The sequence below is a fragment of the Drosophila pseudoobscura genome, chromosome X, assembly GCF_009870125.1.
Source record: "Drosophila pseudoobscura strain MV-25-SWS-2005 chromosome X, UCI_Dpse_MV25, whole genome shotgun sequence".
NCBI classification, from domain to species: Eukaryota; Metazoa; Arthropoda; class Insecta; order Diptera; family Drosophilidae; genus Drosophila; species Drosophila pseudoobscura.
The window spans coordinates 11,903,610-11,921,555 of record NC_046683.1 but is presented as its reverse complement, the minus strand read 5'-3'; the positions used below and the strand labels follow the sequence as shown (position 1 = coordinate 11,921,555).

The 17,946-nt window shown below is 46.1% G+C and overlaps 1 long non-coding RNA gene and 5 other non-coding genes across 6 annotated transcripts; 3 read left to right on the top strand and 3 right to left on the bottom strand.

The window, feature by feature from the left end:
* Window positions 1-1,057: 1,057 nt before the first annotated feature.
* On the bottom strand, window positions 1,058-15,783 carry LOC117184828 (uncharacterized). Its single transcript, XR_004470295.1, has 2 exons — window positions 15,721-15,783; window positions 1,058-1,190 (listed from the first exon to the last, which is right to left on the bottom strand). It is a non-coding gene; the product is annotated as an uncharacterized lncRNA (long non-coding RNA).
* On the bottom strand, window positions 1,170-1,250 carry TRNAS-AGA (transfer RNA serine (anticodon AGA)). The gene has a single exon. It is a non-coding gene; the product is annotated as a tRNA-Ser (tRNA).
* TRNAR-UCG (transfer RNA arginine (anticodon UCG)) lies at window positions 2,164-2,236 on the top strand. The gene has a single exon. It is a non-coding gene; the product is annotated as a tRNA-Arg (tRNA).
* TRNAS-CGA (transfer RNA serine (anticodon CGA)) lies at window positions 2,584-2,665 on the top strand. The gene has a single exon. It is a non-coding gene; the product is annotated as a tRNA-Ser (tRNA).
* On the top strand, window positions 3,395-3,476 carry TRNAS-CGA (transfer RNA serine (anticodon CGA)). Its single transcript has one exon. It is a non-coding gene; the product is annotated as a tRNA-Ser (tRNA).
* TRNAS-AGA (transfer RNA serine (anticodon AGA)) lies at window positions 15,700-15,781 on the bottom strand. Its single transcript has one exon. It is a non-coding gene; the product is annotated as a tRNA-Ser (tRNA).
* Window positions 15,784-17,946: the final 2,163 nt, after the last annotated feature.

The window sequence follows — 17,946 nt, the reverse complement described above, 5'->3', positions numbered from 1 at the left end:
TCTCCTGATGGGTGATACTTTTGAGGCTTCTTGCAATCCAATACAAACATTTTCCGTAGCCCTATCCGATTAGAGGGCATCCTGTGGTCGCAACAATTTTTAATAGTTTTTTTTTAAACTTTTTATTTGGCTGGCTCTGTCGTATTTTATAATCCTTTTCTTCGTTTCGGTTCGACGGGGGATGGAGGCATTTTGTCTGTTTCGCCCCCGTATCACACCGCCCGCCGACTCACCCTAACCTTCCCTCCTCTTCCGGATCTCCGGCTCCCGCTCTCGCACTGGGCGTTTGTCATTATGTGACTGCTTCCGGATTATATTTTCGGCAGGAATTTCTGTTTATTTGCACGTCTTAGCAGCTGTCGCCGTTACACACGACCGCCCTGGGAGCCCGGAGCCAGGAGCCCGGAGCCAGGAGCAAGACCTCTGCACCCTTGAGTCCCTCGCTGGGTCTGGATACACCTTTAATTTCGTCAAGTGGCCTAATGCCGTTCCACTAAGTGCGGCTAATCAGCTACCAACAACAAAAACACAAAAACCCAAAAAAAGTGGTGGTAGCACAAGCGGAGGGCAGCGCTGGGGGCAGGGTCTGAAGTAGATTCAAATCTGAAACGGATGTCCCTGGTCGTGCCTCTACAAGGCTGGTTCTCCACAGCAAAGGACACGGCGCTGAAGGCGCTCTCCAAAAATTAATTATTAAGGCCCGAAATATATTCGCCCAGATATGAAATAAACTGTCTCTGTCTCGGGGCTGGTTCTCGTTGGATTTTCACGTGGATTTTCATGTTCGGTCCTGGTCCCTGTCCTGGCTATCTATCTGTCTGTCTGTCTGCCCCTTTTGCCGGCCACGCCTGACCCCTCGCCGGGGCCACGTTTGTGTTAGTGGGTGTCTTTGATTTAGCCTTTGTTCCGTTGTGGCTGTACCCGTGGCTGTAGTTGGGCTTGATTTTGGCCATAGACGAGACGAGAGTACGGCTGGAGTCTAGATTTGGCAGAAAATCTTCATTGGAATTTATTTTTGACGCTTTATGTACTGGCGTAAATTGTTGAACAGTGAAAAAAAAGAATCTATTACATGTCTGGTCGTGGTAAAGGTGGCAAAGTGAAGGGAAAGGCAAAGTCTTATCCCGCAACGATGAGGAGTTCAACAAACAAACTGCTCTCAGGCGTCACCATTGCGGTAGGATTCGAACCTACGCTCCCAGAGGGAATCTGATTTCTAGTCAGACGCCTTAACCGCTCGGCCACGACTGCTTGATATGAGTACGGCGCTTTCGAATGTTCATATACATATGTTGGTTGATATAGTGAATAATTGATTGATTGACTTATTTATAGACTGGTAAGGACTTCAATTCGGAATTCTTACATGTCCTGGCTTAAAGGGTATTATAAATAAATCCTGGAGAGCAGCCTTGCAGCAATAACCGATGGTTCGATTATATACACATGCATAGGTACATACATATTGGATGATTATCTCCCTATGTCTTTCTACCTTTCTCTCTCTTTTTCATGCTCTGACATATGATGTTGGAAGATATATATTTATAGTTTTACATATTCGTATGTATGTATGTTTTAAATAAAAAACTTTAGAGCTATTGAAAGTATTTATCCTGTGATTGGATATCAGTCAGGATTAAAGCCTGGATTAAGAGAGATATACATACATATATATACGACTTCTGCACATATTGGATATGTACGTGCTTATAGAAATTGCAGTCACATTTCAATTGGTTCCCTCTCGCATAACTTTCGTTCCACTCGCTGGCTTTCTTTGCCTCACGATCCACACTTGATCAGCCCAACGAATGTATGCACTCCAATTAGTTTGTGGATTCTATATACATACATATGTAGTTTGACATCCATCGTCGATCATATTCACACACAAAACGATACAAATCACTTTTGGAGTATTCTTCTCCTCTCGCTCTTTTTCATGTAGTGACGCACTGTGTGCGAGTGTGACCCATAAATGTGACGCATTCCAGCGCTGGGGTTGTTTTTACCGTTGGCATAGGAGTATTTACCGATATAAACTTTCGGGCCCTATTGGGAGGGTTTTCCTAGAGCTTGGCTTTTCCACAGCATATTCCCAACCCAGCCCTGATCCAGGCTAATCCTTCAATTGTCGGCCAAGGCCGCTGCAATTCAACTGACCGTGTGGCCTAACGGATAAGGCGTCGGACTTCGGATCCGAAGATTGCAGGTTCGAATCCTGTCACGGTCGTTTTTTTCTGCTCAAAAACAAAAAATGGGCGTAACAATTTTAATTTTTTTTGTGGTACTTCCTATTTGTACTGTTTTTGTCAGGTTAAAACTTTACATATTCTTTTTTATAACTAACGAAATTGAATATAGGAAACGGTTGGTATATGAAGGATCTCGCCCTTCCTCCGGCGAGCAAACGGAATAGAAATGCATCAAATCTATTTTCTATATCTTGAATTTTTGTCATAAATATGCAGATTACCTTATCTCCAGGAAGAAAACATAAGGAAGAAAAGCCGCTTCAGTGAATGTTGTTCTCCTTACCGTAGCAGTCAATATTTATCCCGAAACATCTACATTTTCAAAGCAGTCGTGGCCGAGTGGTTAAGGCGTCTGACTCGAAATCAGATTCCCTCTGGGAGCGTAGGTTCGAGTCCTACCGGCTGCGTTTACGGGGGAGTACTTTACCTCCTATTTTTTTTGCATTTTCACGATTATTTTTTTTTACAACATCTTATTTAAATGTTTTTCTTACATGTTTCAGTAAATCAATTCCATAAATGAGGTAAGTTAAAAACCAGAAGCTTTTTGAACAGCAACGAGAAAGCAGCGCTTATAAACAAAACTCGAGTCGATCATCAATGTTCTCAATCATGCCCAAGCAATGTACATAGTTTATGCACTCTCGCGGCCTAGAGAGTCGCCACGAATTTGGATCAGGCATTGCCGAACAGACGAAGCCAAGTAGAGCGGTCGCAGACGAATCTTAGGGAATAATTTAATTAAAACCCCGCCTAAAAACACCGCCATAGAACAGCTTTTTGGTCCCTAATGCATAATCTTGGTATTGTTTAGTCTTTTGTTAACCATATTCTGCACACAATGAATATTCTTTGAACATTTTGAAATGAAATATTAATTTGTATAATGAATTATCAAGAATTATCTTTCTGTTATTTATTATTATTTTTTTGAATGAAACTTTAATTGGCTGACAACGTTTATAGCTCAGTTACCAATGAGAATATTACAATTTAGGAAGGAGGATCCTACCAGTGAATATCTATTCTGCCTTACTCTCACACTCTGATATGCGTTTATTCTATGGACTTATCTTTTCTAATCCTTTAAGCCCTTCCCATAAGTTTTTTTCTATTGGGAAGAAGCTTGACCCTGAGCAGTCGTGGCCGAGTGGTTAAGGCGTCTGACTCGAAATCAGATTCCCTCTGGGAGCGTAGGTTCGAATCCTACCGGCTGCGCTTCGTATGGGAGTCTGCTCCTGGAGCCTTTTTTGTTTTATATTTCACTTAATGAATAAACAAATAGCATCCTATTGAAAGGCTTTTATATAAATAAATAAACTACATTTTAATTTCGATATTTTTCCAAGTTTTAATTTGAAGAAAAATTTAAGTTCAGTTTGGTAAAAAGACCGAGTCGGCGATTATTTGGCTTATGCATATTCTTCTCTCTTTTTTTTTGTTCGTGCTTCCCCAGCGGTTTCCCAATTAGGAGACAACAAGTTTATTCAGCCATCACATGGAGCTACATACATACATATATACACAATCGCGTCCTGCACATACCCACTCATATATAGATGGCTTGGACCTTTACCAACATCATATCCTGTTTAATTACGATTTTCCTGTGGTCGCGTAGCGTTAAACCCAGCCACAGTCCCTGTCCGTGCCACCTGCCTCCCCTCGCCCACTCTCTCTGCCTTTTTCCAATTCAATTATTATGGATTGAAATGGTTGATAGGGGGATTTTGGGGTGGCGAAGGGGCACTGCCCAGGAGGGAACTAAGTTGGTTTGATAGGAAAAAAAAAAATGAGAAAAGGAAAAGAGACGAAAAGTAGTGCTGTGAGCCGCAGCAGAAGCCGCGGCTCTACTTTATACCCGGCACTCAGTCGGAATATATGCATATGTAATTTATGCAATATATTCTAATTGTTGGTTCAGCCGTTCTTCCTCGGCAGAGGGCACACATTGCACGAGGAAGAGGAAGAGTGTGTGAAAGAAAGGGCATTGGCAAAATTTTAAACCCAATTTCATTCAGTGGGATATCACAGGACTTTGGATATACAATTTGGTTGCTCTAGTTCTTAAAGTTCCCGAGAACTAGGAGTCAAACAAGACTGACAGACAGACAGACAGATAGACAGACATGGCTATATCGAGGTGTCTATTGATGCTGATCAAGAACATACCTACCTTATGCGGTCTGGGTGTCCATCTTCACCACAAGCCCCATATACCCCTATACTCTTCGAGTACCGGGAATAAAACTAGGAAGTACATAAATGCCCACGACATTGGTGCATGTGAAGCAGCATATTGGTTGGCTCTCACTCATTCCCATCAACCCCCAACCCCCCACTAGTATTGCGCTGTCCTGTTCTGCTCTGTGCAGTTGTTCTCAAGGATATCGGGACCGGGTATAAGCGGCACAGTCGATGGATGGCACGGGGCATGAAAGGAACAGCTCTCTATTTGGAACTGGAACTTTTGGGGATAGTCATTTGATTGCCAGATAATGGTTTAACATATCTTTTATATTCATTTTGTAGAAAGTACATATGTACATATATCCTGAATAATATCCATAAATTAATTATCTTTCACTAACATTGTTATGGAAATTTTACAAGAACTTTCAGTAGTGCTTCCAGGGTTAGGGTTTTTTTTTTAAATTTGTATGTCGCCAACACATTGATTATTTATTATTATTATTTTTATTAATTATTTGTACATAAATATATCTAAATTAAATGTATCCATTTTTTGCACTTTATTCAATTCGATTCGAAGCGATTGACATTCCTCTAACTGTCTGAATTGGTATTTTGCGATAGAAAAATCCTTGAATTGATTTATGCTCAAGTAAATGAAGACCACAATGATATGTAATCGCTTCGAATTTGCCAGGGTATTGCTATCTTCGATCATCCTCGGTTCTCAAATTTTTTAGCTGCTGCTTTGGGTGCTGCTGCTGCTGCGCTGATTGAGACTTCACTTTTTTGCAATCTATGGCAAATTGATGAACACAACACACACACGCACACACACACACACACATTGCATGCAGACGCACACATGTACATACATATAGAGTGAGAAAGGTAGAGTGAGAGAGAGGTAAATAGAGAGAGCGAGAACAGTGCGGAGTAATTAACGTGCACACGCGGCACATAAGCAACCCCCTGTAGAACCCCCTCCTGCCTGCAGCCAGATATGGCAACAGCAGCAGCACAAGCGGCAGCCACCCCCTCGCGGTGGCGGGTGGATCGGTGGATGGGTGGATGAGTGTGGCAGGATGCGGACGCATGCAAATCGCAGCCAAGGCGCACATGGGCGTCACCGTTTGGTCAGCGTGTCCTGCTTCCGCGGCTGCCGCGGCTGTGGGCTGTGGCTGCTGTTGCTGCGTTTTTTTGCAGCACTGCATTCGCCCTGCGATTGGTTGCGGCTTTTGGCCATATCGATGAGCCAACCCAAACGGGGAGGCAAACACCACAGCCGTACACCCATGCAGGCCAGTCGACAGGCGGCAGGGGACAGCCGCAGTGCCCGGGAACCCGAAGGACCACGAAAACGACATTCATCAAACGCTGAGGAGGGCCTTTGTTATGCCCAAGTGGCGCCCACAAACTGCAGTCGCACAAAATGGGGTGCACTTTACCCTTAACGTCACACCCTCCCCCCCCCCAAAAGGGAGACAGAGGTAAAACAGCCCTCAGCCTCTGATAGGCCCATCAAAAGTGCATCAAATCGAGACTGGAATTTAGGGATTTAGTCAGTCCCCATTTCGAATCACAATTAAAGGTGCTCCCCCTTCTCCTGTTAGACGGGAGACCGGAGGCGGAGGCACAGTCCAGACATCAGACATGCAAAATTCAAAATACAAAACACAAAATCCCCGCATAGGAATGTGCGGGACGTAGGCACACGTTCATTGCCGGAATTTAATTTTGATAAAGGTACAAAATATTGACGATACATCAGAGACGGATCGCCATCGCCGTGTGGCAGGAGCCTGGAGCCCCGGGCTTGTCTGCGGCCCAAAAAAAGCAAAAAAAGGAGAGGTAAAAACCCAAATGTGTGGAACTACTCAAGGGGCACGGCCTCCAGACCAGGACCAGTGATCCAGACGAAGTGGGAATACTCTCTTGGAATCGGCGGCATGCTTTGGAAAATGCCTCTGTTATGATTGAGTCCTCTAAAATTGGTACATAAAATGCTCTGAGCTTCTGTCCCTGAGTACTCGTAGGTTTTGCCTTCACTCGCTCCTCGATAAGTGCCTCTTATCGAACCCCACCACATAGTGGAACCACTGTCTCCATCAGTCCGTCAGGAGAGATGAAGAGTACCAAAAAAAGAGCAAGCACACGGCTAGCATATTTTTATGGAATATACCCCCATCCATCCCTTACCCTAGCAGCTTGTCGGAGGAACAAAGAGACTTTTTTACGTTAACAAAATTTTTCCAAAGTTGTTCAGTTTTTTTCCTCTATATTTTTTGCATGGCGTCGACGAGTGGGAGAAGGAGACCAAATGAGGAGCCGCATAGTCGTATAGTAAAAAAAAAAACGTGAAACGCAAATACGGGAATACATAAAACGAGTCGAACGGAGGAAGGGGCTGGGACTTTGGCCAAAAGCAAGCAAACGTCCGCATTCGCGACTGCTCCTGGCCCCATCCTCCTCCCATCGCCCACCTTCCACCTTCCACCTCCCATTCAGATCGGTGGATAGACGGAGCTCCCTATGTGAGTAATCGGGTGTCCATGTACATATATCCGTAAATGTCAGACGACATCACGCTTCAGTGGACACACTGACGACGACGACGACGATGCCAGCAACTGATGGAGGCGCCTCTCCTGACGTTGACCAGACGAGACCAGACCAGACCGGACCTACTCCACCTGCCGCATGCCACATGCCACCTGCCCGCAAAATATTGGCGCAAACATTAAAAGGGCGAGCTAGTCTGGACTACAGTTTGAATTATTTGAAACAATATCCTTTAAAAAAATGCGATACAATTTCAAACGATGATGACAAAAAATCAGAACAGGCTCAGGCTCAGACCCAGGCAGTGGCCCAGGCCAGTAGCCGCAGGAGCCAGGAGAAGAGCCAGCAGCAGGAGCAGGAGCCAAAGCCAGAGCCAGAGCCAGACAGGTGTTTGTCAGGGTCTCTGGTGGGGGGCGAGGTCTGGTCGTCTGCTGCTCTTATCACAAAAAAAACAACAGCAAAAAACACATCGAAAATAAGACTGGCAGAAGGAAAAGTGGCCCATGGCCCATGGCCCGTGGCCCGTGGCCCGTGGCCCATCGCCATATGATGGCTCTGTAATAACAAAAGCAATAACCAAACAAAAGCTTTCGGCCAAGTCATTGACCGAAGTTAGCAGCCCGGTAAGCGGCAGGACATGGCCATGAAGGGGTATGGACTCTGCTTAAAGAGCCATTCAATATAATGTTATTATGGACAGGGGTACGGATGTCCTGCCTCGGCTATGGGCTATTCAGATAAACACCCGAAAAACGGCTGACACTTCACTATCACATCACACATAATAGCTGCGTTAGCGATGAAAGAGCGGAAGTGCAGTGCATAAATTATTCAATATTATTAATAAAATATATAATTCCTTATAGCGATTCACAGATCAGCTGCGATACATTGATCAATAGATGCATTGCCCAGTTGTTAATCGGTCTTTGGGGAATTGTTGTGTTGTCGCTTCAAAGTTCAGCCACAACGCCACTCCCCATCTGGCGACATCTTGCCAAGCCGCAGAACTTGGCCCAGACCCAGACTCCCTCGAGCTTCGTGCTTAGCCATTTCTAATGGCAATTCATTTGTCTTGGCCAGCATCAGCAGCAGTGCAATTTCGCCAGAGAGGAGTGACAAACGAGAGACCTGAAAGAAATGCTAGAGACATGCAAAGTTCCTCCTCGAGGAAAGCGAGGCGACTGTCTTGGAGTGCAAAGTTTTCGGAGTGCGGCTAACCGGCAACAATGGAAATGGCTCAATCAATTAGGCTGCTGTCATAATGCAACCCCCCCCAACCCGAAAAAAGCATATGGCCAAGGCTTTGCTCTGCTCTGCATGTTGCTGCAACATCAATAAGAGGCAGGCAGCATCACACATTCACAGAGAGAGAGCAGAGGCAGGCAGAGAAGATGCGTGCCCCGTTCAGCTCCATCTCGTATCTTATGTGATGAAATTTATGCTTAATTAAAAGCGACACAAGGCGACACAAGCAACGCACAACGCGTTCAGCCAGATAAAGGATCCAAGAAGGCAGGGATCGGAGGCAGCCGGCAGCAGGCAGCACTCCAGAGGCGAGAAGACTCTGAGAATCGTCTTCGAGAGACTGGGTTACGGGGCTCGCGCACAATTAATGCGATTTTGAAACGCACAGAACTGAGCAGAACCCTGAGCGCAGTCTTCACTGAGAGAAACGGGGAGGAAGGCAGAAGAACTGTTTCATTACGAAGGTGAGAGTCCTTAACGAACCTGCTAACGATTGCTGCTTAGGGTAATCATATGGTTAGCGGATTGAGAGCTTGTCTTACAAGTAGGTCTGTCAATGCTCTTTGAACAAATACTTCATAGAGTCCCCTCATTGAACCTTCATCTCTCATTGAACCCCTCTTATTTCCTGATCATCATTTGCCAGCTGTTTCCTCTTCATCATCTACCTTTCGATGTCTTTTAAATTTAAGATTTGCTCATCAGACTAAATAGTTTTCCTTCCTTAGTTCCTGTCTTTATTGGAGGGAGAACCAGTTCATTTGAGCTCGTTGTCGCTCTCCCACTTAGCCGAATGTTCTTCTTCATCTGATAATTCGCTCAGTGCATGGAGATTGACTCCGTTCTGTGGCCTGTGCTCCTCGGGTTGGCTGACTGGTCCCACTAATTCAATTAAAGACGAGGCCAAGACAACGCACGCATGTTGAATGGCACGATGGATGAACGTACGTCCAAAAAGAACGCTGCCACAAGCTGAGGCAGAAGGCAGAGGCTGAACAGCCAAATGAGAGGCGTCTGTGGCCGTTGAGAGAAAGGCCTCACGTTGCGATGCGAGGTTTCATTTTTGTTTTCGCTGTGGATTTCCTTGCTGCCTTCTGCCAGGCAGAGTTTGCACTCATTAGTCTCCCACAACGTGAATTAAGATAATCTGTGGTAGGAGCAACAGCAACAGCAACAACAGCAGCAAAGGCTTCAACTTGCACTTGGACTTGGTTCTGGTCTTGGTCTTGGTCTTGGAATCGAAGCCTGCTCTTGGAGTTGGAGTCGGAGACTGCGAGTGGCTTTGGCTTGGAGCTGGGCGCTTGTTGTGCAAATGAATTGTTGCTGATTTCGTTTGAACGATTAGCGCCAAGTAGAGGGCCGCCTTCTGTTGCTCTTACTCCTCTCCCAATGGATGGCTCCCTCTTCGATCTGTCTTGCGAGAGATTCGGATTTGGGTGGACGGCAGCCAAATGCAAATGGAAATGGCCTCCAGCATGCTTAGCAATTAGACTAATTGTATGGCCCCAGCCCCCAGCCCCCTGTCGCCTGCCCCCTGCCCCCCTCTGCACAGAAAGCTCTCCCCTAGCACTCCATCTGCTGTTTCCAGTACGTACGTCGTACACCCACTTGTGCTCCAGTTTCCTCCATTTGGTATTCCGTTGTTTTCCTGTTTGCTTTTCTCCATGTGTGGGGGCTTCACCTGAATTGCGGGCATTGCGCATACGCACTGTGCACCCTTGCACCCTGCAGCATGCGCCTATTGCAATATATGCCTGCAGATTGGTCAGTTCAAACTGACATCCGCTGGGCGCCCCCTTCCACCTTACCCTATCTATTCCCATGCTCCCTCGCATGGCCCTTGCCACATGCCACACTCGCTTGATGGCTCTGTGCATGCGTCGTCGTCGTCGTCGTCCTCCTCCTCATCGACGCTGGTCTGAGGTTCGGGGGCAGCTTAGGCCAGGCCACCCAGTGGTGCAACATACCAGCAGCAGCAGCAACAGCAACAGCAGTAGTAGCTAGGCGGTAGGTGGTAGGTGGTAGGGGTAAGGGGGAGCAGCAGCGTCAGTAGCAACGCCTTCGCATCAACCCGGACACCCACAATGGGCACTCATTTCGGGTGTGAGACCAAAAGGGTAACTATTCGAACTGAAAAGGGTTACGTGATTCACACGTGCAGGTTGGCTCGGAATTAACAAGGAAGTTCTTTGAATATTACAGAACCACATAGGTCATTTGGCATCTTGAATTATTCATTCTTTCCATAAGAATGTTTTCAGGGAAGCATCTCTAAGCGGGCAACATCTCTAAGCGCTGTTAACAACCGAAGTTAACAGCCTGTTACCGCACTCCGTTAACAGCATGGCCGCTACCAGTTACAGCTCACTGATCAGTGATCACCACGGCTCTCGAGCTGCCCCAGCTTATACAATGAATTACAACCACTAAATGTATTATAGTATATATTCATCACACCCACTTGCCATTCTTTGTTTACTCATGGTTGGTATCCTAGATCTTTAATTTCTATTTCCATTTAACATTTGTGGAAGGGCACAATCACTATGTAAGAATCTCCAGCAGAATTTTCATATATGCCATTCAAATATCATGAATCCAGAAAGTGTATACGCAGTTCGCAGTTGATCTTTAGATGTCCTATTGCCTCTGATTGCTGCCCCAAGCCGCTGTACCTTTGCTTAGTTTTTTTCGGGTGGGGGGGGCAGTCATCAACGGTGGCAACAGCAACAACAGCAACAACTACAGTCCTTCAGCTGCAGCATGCTGCATGCGTCCAAGTGTGGGTGTATGTGTGTGCCGGGTACTTTTTCAGTGTAGTTTTCCTTTTGGTTTTTCCTCTCTGTAGCTCTATAGGTCTGTTGTTATTGTTGTTGTGATGCCTGTCTGCCAGCCAGGATGCCCTTTTTCCCGGTGCCTGCCACTGCCACAGCCACTGCCACTCCTTCTGGCCCTGGCCCTGGCCCTGGCCCCTGGTTACCCCCCTGCTTTCTCTGCTGCTATTTCTACTGCCTTTTGGCCTGATGATTAATCGAATTAGTTTTTCTTTTTAGTGTGTTTTCCTCTGCCGTGCCTCTGTCTCTGCCTCTGCCAGTGCCTCTGCCAGTGCCTCTGTTGCTTCTTGTTCTTGTTGCTTTTGCGCTTTCACTTTGCAGCACACGCTCTTTTCATTTACATTTTCTTTTGCATTTTTCCGCATTCCTGTTCCCAGTTCCCGCCTGCCGTTGCATACATTTGTGCGCAGACTTTTGTCCGGGGCGTAGGTGAAGCCTGTCTATGTGTGTGTGTGGCTGGGGCAGGGGCAGGGGCAGGACTGACCAACTGCGTCCGGTTGGAAATTTTTTGGCAATGCTGTAGATGCTTTTTGCCCCACCAGGCACCGTGGCAGGCAAGCAAAGGGCGCCCAGGAAAATAGGAAAGCGAGTGAAACAAAAATGAAATTTTCATCCTGACGAAATGAAAGCCTCGGCCGGTTGCCAGCAAAAAACGGGCGCGGGGTGGAGGCTGGGTGGCAATGCCTTTTGGGGCAATAACTGCAAATTGCATGGGCGGCACTCAATTTCTTCGCTTCCCCTCTCTCTCTCTCTCTCTCCCTCTCTCTCCTGCATCTCGCCCCCTTCCCTGTTCCCTGTGCCAAGCTCTCTCTGTGGATGATTTTTTCGTTGTCTGTGTTTTTTGGTGTTTCATTTGATTTGCGTTCTCCTTGTTGTCTATTTCTGTGTGTGAGTGTGTGTGTGTGGCAAACGCAATAAGAGCATCAAAGTGCAACACACACACACACACACATCCACTTGCAGCCTCCTCTGGTAGGTTTTCATTTTCATTCCATTTGCACATTTTCGTTGTTTTTTTTTGTATTTCCTTTGAGAATTTTTTTCTCGCTCTCTCTCTCTCTCTCTCTCTGTCTTTTTGTTGCCTGTCATTTCCAGCGAATGACTGTTGCATAAACGTAGTCTTTGTGTTGTCCTTGTTGCACGTGGAGCAGGCTTCGTGTTCATGTGTGTTGTTGCGCCGCCCCCTTGCTGCTATGCTGTGCAGTTTGTGCAGCCTCCTCCCACGCCTGTGCCTGCCGTCCATCGATTGCCATTGGCAACATTCCTCCTCCACATGTGGCAAGAGCAATATTCATTCTAGAATGCAGAGGAAGAAAAGTTCAAATTATAATGGAACTAATTGCTTATAGAGAGCGCCTCATTAGTGGGCCTGCCTCCTGAAGAGGCACGCCACTGAAATACATGTCTGGGAAGGGCATTCGTTTCAAGAATTTAAAGTGCAAAACTTCCAAGGTTCACCCCAAAAAAGATAAGACAGGGGCAGGAAAATTCCTGTTCAGCACCTAAGATCTCTCGCCCTTCAGAAGGGGGAGAGGTGGAAGGGGGAAGAAAGGGGGTGTGGGTGGTGGGTGGTAAAGTGTGGAAACGTGCTAAGCACATTTCATGCAGCTAAGTAAGGATATTAATATGCGTCCTTGCTTGCCACACGCACCAAAGGACACAGGGGTGCAACTAGGGGCAGGGGAGTACCAGGGGGGACTGGGGCATAACTGCAAAGGGTCCTGGCCACTTTTGCGTTGCGTTTCGTTTCGTTTCGTCGTGTGGCAAGCAAATGAAATTGCAATGAAAATGAAAATGAAAATCTAACGACGACAACGACGACGACGACGACAAGGGGAGACGACGCACCACACAAAAAAAAATGTGGGGTAAAAAATGAGACGATATCCTTGAAACATAAAACCAAGGCAGCTCAGGATGCCAGGGCGAGGAGGTGCGAGGGCGGGAGATGTTGTGGCAGTGGCATCTCAAGGAATGCAGGCCGCTGAGGCACCAACAACAACAGCAACAACAGAAACTAAAGCCCGCAGAAGGACTTGGGGCAAGCAGGATCCGCCATCCTTCGCCGCCCATGGAACATCATTCATTTCGCCCCTCGTGCCAGGGGATTAAGGTTACTTCAAGGATGCCGCTGTTGCCACAAAATTTCCCCCCTTCCCCCCCCCCACTATCGCACCGAAAAGAGAGAGAGGATTGCGGGCAGGGAAAGACCTACAAATGCAGCTGAAGAAAAATTCTCCTTTTGCGCGTAAACATCATCAAAATTCATCAATCTCTGCCAAAAACTTGTGGAAAACTTCCACCCCAACCCCAATCCCCTACCCCCTACCCGCAAAAAAAAGAGTAACAGAAAAGCATGGCAGGAAAGTGCAAGGCCGGGAAAAGGATTCTTCGAACTAGCTGCTACCCAGTAAAATGGAGAATCGATTCGAGAACAAGAGGATGAAGGTAAAAACTTAAAAACTGAGCAAACCCATGCTGAGCCCCTCTCCTTCTGTGGCAGAAAAGGACATAGTCCCTTGTTGCAGTCAAATTCGTTTAGTCCACTTTGTAGTCCTACCAAAATGTCTAACATCGGATTCCTGAAATGAGTCCAGGAATCAAAAAGCTTATTCTTTCCACCAGAAAACCAAATGGAGAGTGAGCGAGAACAAAAAACCGAAATTTTTCGAACCAACACAGCGAAAATGGCGACATCTGTTTCGATCAGTCCGGAATGAGAAAGCTGAGACGAATCCCGAGTCCCACCGAATCGATTCGGTTGCCTGTTCAGGCAGGGCTGCCATCCTTAAAGACTTAGATCCAATACAAGCTAAAATACTCACCAGCAAATGGAGTATAAACAGCATATGCTCTGGACATACCCTCCCGTAATGTCATTCGGAATGGTTATAAGATGTGTGCCTGGACGAGAGGGGCCCAAGATAGAAAAACGGCAATCAGGGGGTTAGGTTGGGGCTTACGGTAAAAGAGAGAGGAATACATTTTGGCATTTAAGTGCAACGACGCGTGCAGCACGCAGGACTACGACGACGTAGACGAAGACGAAGACGAAGACCAAGACGAGGACTACGACGACGACGATGAAGACGACGACGACGACAAGAATCCTGCTGCAGCTGCCTCCGCCTTCCGTCCGTTCTGTCCGTCCGTTCTGTACGTCCGTGCTGATGAGCCTGATGAAGGACATGCCGACCCACGCGCCTTGGCATTTTTCGTCCTGTATGCCACTTCTCCTCCACTCCCCCAGCAGCAGCTCCTTCGGTGGCCCCCCCATCGTTGCCGTTGCCGTTGCCGCTGTCGTTGCTCAGCGATAACCTCAATTTTTGGCACCCTGGCCAACAAACATCCTTCCCCCGCCCCCCCCCTTCCCCGAATACTCCTTCTGCAGCACACAGTCGATCCTACACAGATTTTATGCTAGCTCCTTGCATTTTTCTTTTCTTTTAGTTTTCCTTTTTCCCCGCTTCCCCTTTTCCCGTATTCCCCGTTTTTCCTTTTTTGTGTGCTTATTTTTCTCTTTGGGTTTTTTCTCTATTTTTCCTGCCTGATAAAACTCTTTTCATTTTGTTGTTTGTTGGTTCGCTCTTCGTCCTTTTCCTTAACGCTTTTAACAGTAATGACGAAAAAGTGTCAGCGTCCTCGACTCGAAGGATAATAACAAGTATGGACAGGCATAGTTGAGCAGAGCAGGGCAGAGCAGAGCGTCGCAGCCGACGCCATTTTCTCCCCATCCCATAGCCATTCCCCGAGCCTTTTCTTTCCACCCAGCTCCTTCTGCACTTCGTCGTCGTCCTGCTCTTTGTTCTTGTCCTGGGCCGCCGTCTCTTACCCCTCCCTGTCGCCTCCTGCAACGACAACGAGTTGATGTTCTTAATTGATGAAGAAATTTGGGTTGTGATAAAAAATGGCAGACTAGGGAAGAAAGAAAGAAATGAAAGAAAAGGTTCGACCATTCCGACTTCGGGAATACCCCCCGATATTCATAATTAATGGTTGGTCGGGAATCGGGAAAGGGGAATATAACCATAATGAACATACTTAGGTAAGAAGAGGAATTGAAATGATTTGGAGGTTATTTTCATTCCATTCAACCGATATCTGATACAGATTCATCAATACTTTAATACATATGTATATATTTCATTGGGTTCCGCTACACTACTGAAGCATACCCTTCGGCATTCGGTAAGTACCTGGTACTATAAACAGAAATAAAAGAATGCCAGAACGAAATGAACAAGAAAGTGAGCATCGAGAAAATATGCACTAAAGATTGGCTGGGGCTGGGGCTGGGGCTGGGGCTGGGACTGAAGATGGGGGCTGGGGGCTGGGGCTTTGGCTGGAGTGGACTGGACTGAGGCAGCCAAATGGCTTCTGATACTCGTAGAGCTTCAGTAGTTAGACGAACGAAAAGTGGCACAACATTTTATATGCATGGCTGAGATATGATGGGCCAAAAGCTTGGGCTGGGGAAGTGCATTGGCAATAAGTGCAAGACAAGCCCGTTTTAAAGGGATGTAAAATACTATTTCTATACTTTCTTAGGATTACTCATTAATTCGGCTGCCAAGTATATAAAAAAAAAGATTGAAAACCGACATCGCAGTCGGTAGGATTCGAACCTACGCTCCCAGAGGGAATCTGATTTCTAGTCAGACGCCTTAACCGCTCGGCCACGACTGCTTGATGGGTGTCAAGGTCGATTCCCACTCCATCATGATGTCTAAAATCATACTCCCACCATTACCTATTTATAGATAAATCGATGGAGACACGACAGGCAAATCTAGTTCCGGAAGAACTGTGAAGCTAGATAAGATTATTCAGCCAGTGGGCTCTTCAGTTTTATGGGGATCTGGAAGTAAAATATGCTGAAAGTGTAGAAGCTAAAGTAAGCCAAGTAAGTAAGCTAAAGTAAGCTGCTATTTACAAAGTAATTATTCAGTAATGTAAGTTAGTTCTAGTCTTTCTAGTACTTTCATAGTTGAAGTATAATATATAATTTTTTTGTGTGTTCCTTGTATCCCAAAATTGGCTAGACTTAAACAGTCTACCATGTCCTTCACCTTCTTAAGTTTTTTTTTGACCATCTGCTTGGAATTCTTGTGATCGGAAGACAGAGTTTTCGGAACTGATTATTTGCATTGTTATCGATATTTGTAATTTATTCCTGAAATATAATTTACTCAAATATTTCATTGTTATTGATGGAGTTTACGTTGTTTTTCTTGAGTAATAGTTTAGTATTTTTTCCCTTGCCTTGGAAAAACACTTCGAGGACCACATCCTCGCCAGAAGCCAACTCTAGGAGTGTCTGTTCCTTTAAATTTTTTGTATTACACGTGCATTGAAAATACGACAGTTATTTGCCTTCAGAGTCATGCTGTTCCGGGATACATATCTGCTTAGGTGCACATGGTCCATCCCGGGACCTTGTTGAAGAGTGTCGCCACTGGCGAAACGTCACCACAACAAGTAGGTCTTCAGGCAATTAGTACCATGGCCGTAAAGAAGACAATTCTATTTTGAAATTATAAATTTAACATTTGGGAACTGAACAGAATTTAGGGCTGAGTTTTGTTTGTATCTATTGTTTCTTAAAAATTATGTCAATGGTATAGTCTTCTTTCATAAGAGGCATGAGCTATATCTAATCGAAGTATCAATATCTAAGCAAAGAAATCCTCAGGCCAGTTATTGATTAATTTAATAGGGTTTATCCTTGAATCGATCGATCTGCAAAGGGTATGCAAAATTCGTCTTGCGATGACGCCGGCCTTTCTCTTGTTGTTGATTTTCTGAGTTGTTTTTGCTCAGTTTCAATTTCACACAAATTCTGCCTAATCTATGTAAATGCGATTAAACGCTTTCCGAAAGGAGCCTGCCCAAAAGAGGACAGGGAGAGGAAGCAGAGGCAGAGGCAGCGGCAGATGGTGATGGGCAGAGCGGGGCTCCAGTGAGGAACCAGTCCTCATTTTCAGGTTTAATGGGCAAAGCGTTAATGAACACGAAGTGGAACGACGATGACGATGACGACGACGACGGCTCAGTGAGCAGCAGCCAGCAAGGTGGCCCAAAGGTGGAGGATGGCTGTGGCTGGTGGCTGGTGGCTGATGGCTGTGTGCCTTCGTTCTTCGCGGTAGAAGAAGGACTTGCGTGGCAATGGTCAGATGGACAATGCGCATGCGCAACGCATGTGTCTTGTTTGATTTGAAGATTTCATGGAAATTCAAACTCCGTACAGAGCGAGGACTCGGGACTGAAGTGGGAACTGAAGCTGTAGCTGTAGCTGGATCTGGAGCTGAAAAGCTGGAGGAGCTGCATTCAATTTATGAACTGGCACACAACTTAATTACACATTCGTCCAATTAAAGTGTGCAAAATGCAATTCATCATCATCGCTGACCAGACCAGACCAGACCAGGCCAGAGAAACAGCAACAGAGCAACAGAAGACAGAAACGGAAGAGAGCCAAGAGCTGTGGCGGCTAAGATACCCCGTTATGACTGTGGCTTTAAGCCAAGTTCTAACTGCAATTAAATGCATTGCAGGTGCAGCTGTAGCTCTGTAGCTGTTGCTGTTGCTGTTGCTGTAGGTCCCCAGCTTCAGCAACTTGTTCGTTTCACATGCAACCAGCGCGTTAAATGCCTCTCTACATATGTATGTACACATCGGTGTATGCAAAATGTACGAGTACATACAGCATTTCTTTAACACTCCAGCAGGCAGCAGGCAACAGGCAACAGCAGCACAAGGGGGGCAGAGAATACCCGCCACATTTAAATATACCGATATAATTTGAGGCGACGCTGCGCGCGACTTGGCGACTCAATCAATCGACTCGACTG